Below are 10,220 nucleotides of genomic sequence, written 5' to 3' on the forward strand. Positions count from 1 at the left end.
GTGTGAATTGAATGCGGACAGGAGGAGAGTTCAGCTTCACTGGAGACGCGTGATCGACAAACTTTAAACTAAGTTAGTGATTTCAAATTATGCTGCGCTTTATGCTTTTGCCCACTGTCATATTCATGTCATTTTCATTGCGTGCTGTATGTAAAATTTGATTTACCTTGGCTTTATTTGAGGAGAAAAAAAAGATTCCCAATGCACACAAACTTCCCAGAATACTGAGTGCCCTGTTGGTTACAGTGTTTACTTCCTTTTTAATTAGATTTTTATTAAATATTTATTTATTTATTGTCTACCCCTAGCTGCGACAGATAAGATAATCCAAAATTTCTACTGGTTGTCAAAATCGTTATCAGTGAATATTGGTATATTATTATTAGACGTTTAAACGGACAGACTATGGATGAAACCTCCTATGATTACCCTACTTTTAAAGCATAAATTTGATTTAAACAATAGGTCTATACAATATTCATATAAGGGACATATTGTATTAGCCCTACAGTTGAAATACATGCATGAAATACTATTTAAACCTCAAACACTGAAATTGGTCTATAAAGGAATTTTCTGTATTGTTAAAAAAAAAAAATAATACAAAACAAACAAACAAAACAACAAACAGGCATTTACCCGTATTTTTAATTATGTAGTGTTTTAGGGTTGAAGGAAATGTCTGTAAATTTATCGGAAAATGTACTGGAAATTTTCTGCCAGGACATTATCCATTTTTCTACAGATTTTTTTTCTTTGAGTGTTTACTCTTTACATTCTTTCATTATCAGCAAGCACACCTACTGAAAAAAAATCAGGAATAATATGTATTACAAAATACTATGATCATTGGTTTCATATTAAAGTAACACCAGATCACACCCTTTGACCTTAACCTTAGAGACTGCCATCTATTCACTCTTATACAGACCTATTTTAGTGGCAACGCAGCCACTAATTTCAAAAATATGAAACGCATGAGAGAAACAGAGAGAGAAGCAAATGAACAAGGCAAAACAAACCTGCCCACATTAGTGGAAAAGCTACAAATCATTCATCGTCCAATTCAAAACAAAAACAAATCAAAACAATACAAAACAAAAAAAAGAGTCGGTGAAAAGCGCAAAGAAACAGAAGAGCCAATCAATTTGACGCACTTTCTGAATTCTACAGAGAATCTCAAAATGCATTGCTTATGAAATTAGGATTCATTGGCGAGGTGCATCACATTAGCTAACCTGTTATTCAGACTGCTTAAAAATCACTCTGACTATTTGAGGACTCGACTGGTTGGTTGTCATTATGCATAGGCCTATGGACTAATTAAATACGTCTGATTCACATGGCATTTGAGCAATGTCATTGGTTAAAATGCTAAATCACTGCAAAAAAAACCAAACATTGTTAATAGAACAATTCAATAAGATTACACTTACATGGAATGCTAGAACTGATTCACAATTAGTTAGATGTGGTACCCATAATCTCGATTATTCATTCAATTAAGTGTGCAGCCCTGATCTGAGCTCTAAGAGAATACCATAGGCTGGACTATACAACATTATTCTCTGTGACTGTCTATGAACACAGAAAAGTTTTATTAACAGACTTATAAGGTATGGTCTGCAGGAAGAGACATTTTCAGTGATCGGGGTCAATTCCTGTTTGTGTGCCGGCATTGTGGTGCTGGATTCCCGGATGTGAGAAGTCAAGACCCGCAGAAAGAGAGAATAAAGCAGAGAGAGAACAACAGAGATAAATTATCAGCACACAAAAGAGCACTAGCTCCCTACCAAACAGTTCTTACAACATATCTGGATCCAGAATGTCCATGAGACACTCATTGAGACAGAGACAGAGAGAAAGAAAGTAAAAATATCCTGCAGGAATAAAACCATACTGTAATAAAACAGATTTGCAACAAAGTTTGAAAGTAAAACTTAATAATCTACTCATCCTTTTACAGAGCAGGATACTATGCTTTATCACACAGAATTACAGTATATGGTGACCAGCTGTGGGTAATATGACCAAAATATTATTTCCTAATAACTCCTATAGCTATTTTTGTTATTTTAGTTTATCTTTTTTATTAAAAACACGAAAACTAAGATGCAAACAATGAACAATAGGATATAAAAAAAAACTGTGCTTTAAGTTTTTCAGGTACAGAATTTTTATTTAGCAGTAGCACTCAGAAATGATACAGAAATTGTATATTCAAAATTAAAAGTAAAAAAAAAAAAAAAGTTTTCACTATAAATTAAATATTTACTGATCCTTATTAAAATACTAATGTTATTCAGTCAAGAACTGTGAGCTGTATTTTTGTTTACTTTTGTTGTTTGATTTACATTAAGGACAAAGACAGCAGCAAGTATTCGATTGCTGACACTTTTAGTTACTTTAAATAACTGGAAGCGAACGACACAAGAAGCCTCGCACATTCAAGTTACAAATGACTGAATATGCATCCTTACTATATAGTAGGGGAAAAAAGTAGAATGTCTGAATTATTCATAATTAAGTACTCAGAAAACAATGGGCATATGTTCCCTGATGACTGAGATTCTTAAGTGCACAACTGCCGGACACTTTACTATCCCATGAGGCCAAGGGAGAAGATTTGTGAATGGCAGTGAAGAGACGCAACTGATGCTGACAGGTCACATGACAATTGACAATGACAACATTCCTGTGTGCTTGCCCCTCAGTTGAAAAAACAACAACTTACAAACAGTTGCTTTAACACAACAAACATCAGAAATGTCAACCGCATCCCACTTTGCCCTTCTGCAAATTACTGTGAATATTAGAGGTTTACATTTATGCCCCAAGAATCAAACCCATGACCTTGGCGTTGATAGTGCCATGCTCTACTGTTTGAGCTAAAGGAAGGCTGAATTTTGGCAATACTAATAATTATTTTTTTCCACAGAGGGGGAAAAAAAAAGTATTGACATCTATCAGCCTTAATATTTGTAGATAACTGACCGTTCCAAAAAAAACAACAACATATATTGGTGTTGATTAGGCTAAACAGTAAACCAACATATGTCTCTTTTATCAGACAAGACATTAGAGGGATCAGACTCAAATCTGTTGAGTCTGTTGAGGCTGTTTTTTCCACAGAGGGGAAAAAAAAAAGTATTGACATCTATCAGCCTTAATATTTGTAGATAACTGACCGTTCCAAAAAAACAACAACATATATTGGTGTTGATTAGGCTAAACAGTAAACCAACATATGTCTCTTTTATCAGACAAGACATTAGAGGGATCAGACTCAAATCTGTTGAGTCTGTTGAGGCTGAATAACACTGCACTGCGTGACATCAACCACAGCTTAAATTCAACAACTATGAGAGAGAGGCCAACCTACAGTTTAAAGAGCCATTTCATTGCGGTCTTTCAAAAAAGGGTGTACCCATTATTAAATTGCTTTGAAATTGTAGCTGCATGACAGGTATGTATCACACACTTTCACGGTCCTGTGTAATCCTGTGTAAACTGTACAGATAATAATCATGAAATTTCCAGCCATCAGAGGTTCAAGCAAGCACAGATATAATCTATATAACTGACTGTTGAATAATTCATAGGATGGTGGGAATCTCCATGTTGCTAATTGGTTTTCTCTTAGGTGGCAGGTAGTGCATGTTTTATAACCAAAAAGACACATCATCACTCAGCATTTTTCTGTATGACAAGCTACAAAGAATTGAGCTTCAGGAAATGACTGCTGGAATGTTTTGGATAGTCAGAGATAAAGAGCTGACAAAGATGACAGATTATTCTGCAGATAAACCATACAAGCATCAAGTTTATGGTGTTCAGTGAGGCATAAAAGACAAAAAATTACAAAAGATAGATATTAAAAAAAAAGTACTTATTTAAAAGTTTGCATCTTACGGAAGATGGATTCTTATCATGAGAAAGTGTTCTGACTTGTTGTTACATTGAGGATTTACAGCATTCACAACCATCAATTGACCTTCTTTTCCCCAAAACTGCCAGTTCAGTTTCAACATTGGCTTTTTACTGAAGTACTTTTTTACAATGGTCAAGTGAAGACTTTGTTTTATTTAATGGCGAAAAACCCATAACTGTTTGTTTGCCAACTCCCAATTGTACCTGTAGCCTCCCGCAACTCAAATAAATGGCGGACGCTGTAGGAAAAACCCTGGTCTGTTCAAGGCCTCAAGCGTCTTGCCTTACTCCATTAACCATAAATTACATTATATAGCCTACACCTCACGACTAACCGACACAGACAGGGGAAAGACCGCTGTAAAACAATAACACTCTTCCCAAGCAGGAGAGAATTAAGTTTGGAAGAGAAGAAGAGACATTCAACTTGTCACGTAAGAAGCGTGTCAGCGACACCTATGGCTGTATCCCCCCACAAAAAAGGGTTATTAATGTAACAACACAGTTTTTCTCAACGTGCCCATGTTTAGATATGCCCAAGTCTCCAGCCCGACATGTGTTTCCGTAACAACACTGGTCCTAAAGCACTGAGCATGCTTCTCCAAAGCTGTTTCGAACGAAGGCGTTTTCCACTGTTACTGTGGGAACTCGCTGCAAATAAAGTGTCATTTTCAGTCCAGTAAAAATCACCGTACAGCGTACATATGTGGGCATCTAGTCGTGTTCTGCCGTCTAGCTTGTGGCCAACAGAATGAGACAATTGTCAAAATGCATTCTGTGTATACCCACAGGGTAAGACTATAAATAAAACAGTACGGAAAAGATTTGATAGTCAGTTGAAGAGAAGACATTGAAACAATGCAAGGTTGCGAATTCACAAGTGTGACAGCAGTTCTATAGCAAGCTAAGCTCACAGAGGCAATGCTTTATCGCAGTCCGTCGATATAGCCTAACAACTCACCTTTACCGAATCGTTGTATTCTGATGGAGAGCATGGAACAACGAATTTATTTTATATATATAATCCGTGGATACTTCCCAGATTTAAAGTGACCCGTGGTAGAATCAGCTCGATACATTGGGATTTGCTTAGGGGCAGTGCTTCCTTTAGAAGTGAGACGAAAGTGCAGTACGAACATCACGCGCTAGGGGAACAACAGTGGCCGACTATATTAATGTAATAACGCCTACTGTAGGTAGCCTAACTGGGAATTCTTGAATAGAATAGAATAGAATAGAATAGAACCGAACAGAATAGAATTCATTATGAAACGAACACAAACAATGTACACAATAGCCTATACATCAGCACACATGATTCCTATGCTGTACGACATTCCCGGTTGATTCCCGACATCAACTTAACGTTTGTAAGGATATAGATGTAAAATAAATTAAAGGCAGGGATGAGACGAAATTAATAAGAGAAATATATATATATTAATATATATAATTAATAAATAACTAATATATATTTAAAAAATAAAAACTATACAACATGCAGTACATACAGTACATACAAATTAATATATAATTAAGCAGGCACAATATTTTATATTATAATTCTATTTTAGAACAGTTACCGATCATTTTAAACTTGTTTTTTTTATATCGATATGGCAGCATTGATTGAAACCACTGGATGAGAACAAAACTTGAACTGAATTAAGCTGGATGATTGCACTATTGTTTTTTTTTGTTTGTTTGTTTGTAGAGCTGCTTTATAGCTGAAACACATCTTGCAACATCAACACTAATATTTAACTGAATCAAAATTGAACTCAAACTGAATAACAACATTGCTGCATATTGTAGAACTACCTATAGCTGATAGATTAACTGCACACTGTTATTGATCTGCCCTAACCTAATGACACTTTTGTCTTTTAGAGCTGTTTTACAGCAGAGCTGTCTCCATAGTAAAGAAGATTTTTCATTATTGCTTCTGCTATTTCCTGTGTATTTCTGTGAAGCTGCTTTGAAACTATCTGTATGGTATAAAGCGCTATAGAAATAAGGGTGACTTGACTTGATTTCACTGTGGGCATAAATCAACATATGACAAATGCAACAAAAAATGGCTTTAATGATAACACTAAAAGCTTGTGGTCACATTTCTATTATGTTAGTCAACTGACGCTAGCATTCAGATGTTTTTTACTCAGTGTCATTTTTTACTCATTTCATAAAGATTAAGAAGGTCCTGGGGCCATGCTGAGTTCATGACCTTTGACTTAGACCTTTTTCCGGCTCCCTGGGGCTACACAAACATGGCTAGACCAGTTGCATTACAGCTATTGCATTATTCATGCCAAGTCTCTGGCAAACTTTTTGAGAATGGTAACTTATGAATGGTATGAACTCTATAAATGATAACTTAATTGAAGCGGAGTTACAGCAGTTTCAGCCATTCAGGTTAATTTAAAAAAATTTTTCTAAAAACAACGTTCAAGCATCAATGTATCTGTTTGTAAACATATAAGAATTATTGATTACAGTAATACACACGTATCAATTATGTGAAGAAACGTCTCTCGCTTTCATAAGCAAAGATCACTACCTTGTGGACAAGGTAATGTAGTGCACGTCTATTTTCAGAGCATAGCGCTTGAATATGCAACAACTGAAAGTGACCGACAGAGGGCGAAGCAATTTCAGAAAGATCTATGTCTTGATAGTTTATGTCCTTAGATCCTTGAAGTGACAAATATGGCAATATACTGTTAGAACAACGTTTGAATGTAAACAACATCTTTTTGGTTTTCTGAAAGGATGTGCAGGGGGTCTAAAACATATGTGTCTTTCCAGTTTTAAGAAGTCATTGTGCAGATGGTCGCTATTCAGCGCAACTCTTTGGGCCCCTGAGATCATTCAGTTTGGAGTCTGAGGGATGGATGGCTCGTGTTAACAAGTTTTATACTGTTTAGTGAAAATGTGTTAAAGGACTTAAAATCTCTTCATTCAATTATATTGCTCCGTGCTGAACTCTACAAAAAATAAACTACAATAAACCTCTACAAAAAACTGCAAACAGTACTAACAGACATACACAGTAAGCATACTTTTAAAATTGTCACTTGATTTAGTGATATAGCAATAAAACTTGTGAGATACTTAAATATATGAAGTTGACTGCTGTGTATGTGTAAATGCATGTGTGCTGTGTGTACAGATGGCCTAAGCATGATCTTCAATAAGACAGAGCCTATCCGACACTGACGTATTGTGAGCGTGTCACTCTCAATATGTGAGGTAATGAGAACAGACTGACTTCTTTTTTTTCTGTATCCCCTTTCTTCTTTTCACTCATTCTCTCCCACTCTCTCTTTAGTGTATTTCCATCTGTTTGGAGACAAAGGGCCATGAGCCAGCTCCAGCCTGGGTCCCTGCTGGTGAAGTGGGCAAGCATAATGTGGCCCATCCCAGGGGCCACATTTCAACACATGGATCTGCCTTTGTACCTCACTGCTAGTGCAACACTCACTCTACAACACACCTTTGATGGATATCAAGGGAATGAGTGAAAAGGGTAAGTTGAAGGTGCAAACGGAGATGGGCTCTAGGCATTGAAGATGAGCACAATTGTAATGGAAGGAGAGGAAAGATGCAAACACTCCCTTCTGCCTTTTAAATGCCGTGTAAGTCCTGTGGACATATGGCTGCTTTTTCTTGTGTTTCTCTAGTCAGAAAAACAAGAAGCTCCATTTGGAACAAATGGGAATGTGCTCCATATTGTCCAATTTTGGATTCTAGAAAAGTGTACCTGAATGATGATGGTGGTAGAACCCACAAACAGGACAATAGTGAGTAGGATTCTGGGCCGTCTGTACACTTCCTGACATATGGTCAGTTGTAGGTCTTTGCCATTACATAATCCATGGTGAACAGAGAGGCAATATGGCTTTTTCTCATACACAAACACACGTGCTGGCTGCATTCACAGTCTGTTACCCACTCAAAACAGGACTACAGCTGGCAGCTTTAAATTGGGGTTTGTTTTGCAGCTGCAGCATGGACAAAAAGTAAAGTGAATGGATAGGCCATATACCATGCACACTCCTCAATAAGGTAAAAACTATTATCAGTTGGTGATGCAATTGTCCATGTGATGTATTTGGTATAAATTTAGTGTTTTGTATTTCATTCATTTTAATTTCAGTCACATTTAAAACATCACTGGCAAAATTAAAACCCCACAGAATAATAGAAAATACATTAACAACAATTTTGACAGAACGGGATGTATGATGACTCTTTTCATTCTTTACTTCTGAAATCAACATCAAATATGCTGCTGTAATGATGAGTCCACTGTAGGCGAGCGTTATGAGAACCCAAGTGAAGTTTTATTAATAAACATAAACAGAACAAACCAAAATGTCATACAAAACAGACATGAACTAAACAAGATCTTGACATGACCATGAAAAAAACTCACCGACATTGGAGTGGAGGTGGAACAGGGGGAGGGATGGAGGGCCAGGCCCGTGATGGGGAACAGGACCTGGATCATGGCATGGACTCTGGAGCGGCGGCTATGATGTGACGAGGCTCTGGCGTGGCGGCCGTCTTGGCCGATGACTCAGGCATGGTGGCCATGTCGTGAAAAAAGCTTTGGCTTGGTAGACTTGACTTGAGCAGGCTCTGTCTTGGTAGTCATGATGTGTGCAGACTCTGGCTTGGCAGGCATGACGTGAACTGGCTCTGGTGTGGCAGTCGTGGCATGAATAAGTCCTGACATGACACTTGGGACGTGGAAATGCTCTGGTGGGGTGGGCACTGAAGGATTGCAGGGTTCCTCATCAGCCATCCCCACTGTAAAAAAAGATCTGCTTAATAACAAGGCATAGTCAATGTATTTAGCCAAGGGTAAATGGATTTTTCCCCCTGGCAATTTAGAATGAATGGGCTCGTTCAAACAAAACTGAAAAATGAATGTGCCACGTCATTAAAATCAACTAGGTGACAAAGATCACAAAAGTCCTTAACATAGTCCTCAATGGCCTTGACGAAGGTGCAGGAGATGAACTGCTAGGTTCATGTTTGTAATGGTCTAGCTTTCTGTAATGACGAGTCCACTGAAGGCGAGCGTTGTGAGAACCCAAGTGCAGTTTTATTAATAAACATAAACAGAACAAACCAAAATATGATACAAAACAGACATGAACTAAACTAGATCTTGACATGACCATGAACAAAACTCACCAACAGCAGGTTACACAGTACAGGGAACAGGAAATCGCATGGCAATGATAAGAGAATAAAAAATAAAAGACAAGAAACCTAAACCCAAAAACCAACATTACAGCTGCTCTTTACATGATTTTATTGAACCTGGAGTTTTGTTGGCTATATGACACAGTATTTATGTTATAATGCACTACAACTTGTACTGTCAAATCCTTTAGAGACATCAGCCTATAATAGACACAAAGTTAATTATCGTCTGGAAAAAGCATGTTAATCCCTGGATTACAAGAGAAGCTCTTTCAAATCCTTTCTGGTGGTCTCAAGACATTACAAAGTTGCATTATCCATTATCATTTAATCACTAAGCCAGTGTTTGAATTTGAGTGCGGTTGTGTAAGTGTAAAATGTTCTTTTATTGCCAGTAAGTGAAGAGAAATTCAAATTAAACAGATATTAAAGAGGTCATATGATGTTGCTAAAAATAACATTATTTTGTGTATTTTTGATCAAGGAAAGGGGTTCTTCTAAAACCACTGACTGTGAACATATAAGGGTAAAAACACTGTGGTTTTGAATGAGTGATAATCAAACATGCATAGTGGTTTGCTTAAGAAGCTACTGTACTATAGGCAACTATATTAGCTTGCTGATTCCTTTTGGATGTGAGAATTCAGTTAGTTTGTTTATATATATAGTGGCAAGAATAAGTTTGTGAACTCTTTGAAAATATCAGAATTTCTGCATTGATTACTCATAAAATGAGGTCTGATCTTCATAGAAGTCATTATCAATCGGACTAAACTAATAACACACAAACAATAGTGCTTTTCAAAATTTTATTAAAGATAATCGGCAGGGCAGACTTAACAAAGTAAATTAACCTCTGTGTTACACTGAAAAAAAAAATGGTAAGCTAAAAATGGTAACATGTAAATTATCTGGTTTTACTTAAGTAAAACATATTATTTAATATCCCTTAATCAACCCAAATCCATTAATTTATTCAAACAAAACTAGTTTTTTTTTATGCAAATCTAGTAGAAATACCTATTTAAAAATACCTCTTTAAACAAGTGCAGGTCACTTTTTACAGTGTAATT

At 36.6% G+C, this 10,220-nt stretch overlaps 1 protein-coding gene across 2 annotated transcripts in view; it reads right to left on the reverse strand.

Annotated features, from left to right (window-relative positions):
- Nucleotides 1-5,049, reverse strand: part of LOC107748077 (vang-like protein 1) — a 76,570-nt gene extending 71,521 nt beyond the window's left edge. For both annotated transcript variants that reach the window (XM_016562734.1, XM_016562733.1), the window contains exon 1: nucleotides 4,892-5,049. The gene's annotated coding sequence lies outside the window, so the exon portion shown is untranslated. The remainder of the gene's footprint in view (nucleotides 1-4,891) is intronic.
- Nucleotides 5,050-10,220: the final 5,171 nt, after the last annotated feature.

This window comes from Sinocyclocheilus rhinocerous, unplaced genomic scaffold, assembly GCF_001515625.1.
Source record: "Sinocyclocheilus rhinocerous isolate Xijiao unplaced genomic scaffold, SAMN03320098_v1.1 scaffold5002, whole genome shotgun sequence".
In the NCBI taxonomy this organism is placed as follows: domain Eukaryota; kingdom Metazoa; phylum Chordata; class Actinopteri; order Cypriniformes; family Cyprinidae; genus Sinocyclocheilus; species Sinocyclocheilus rhinocerous.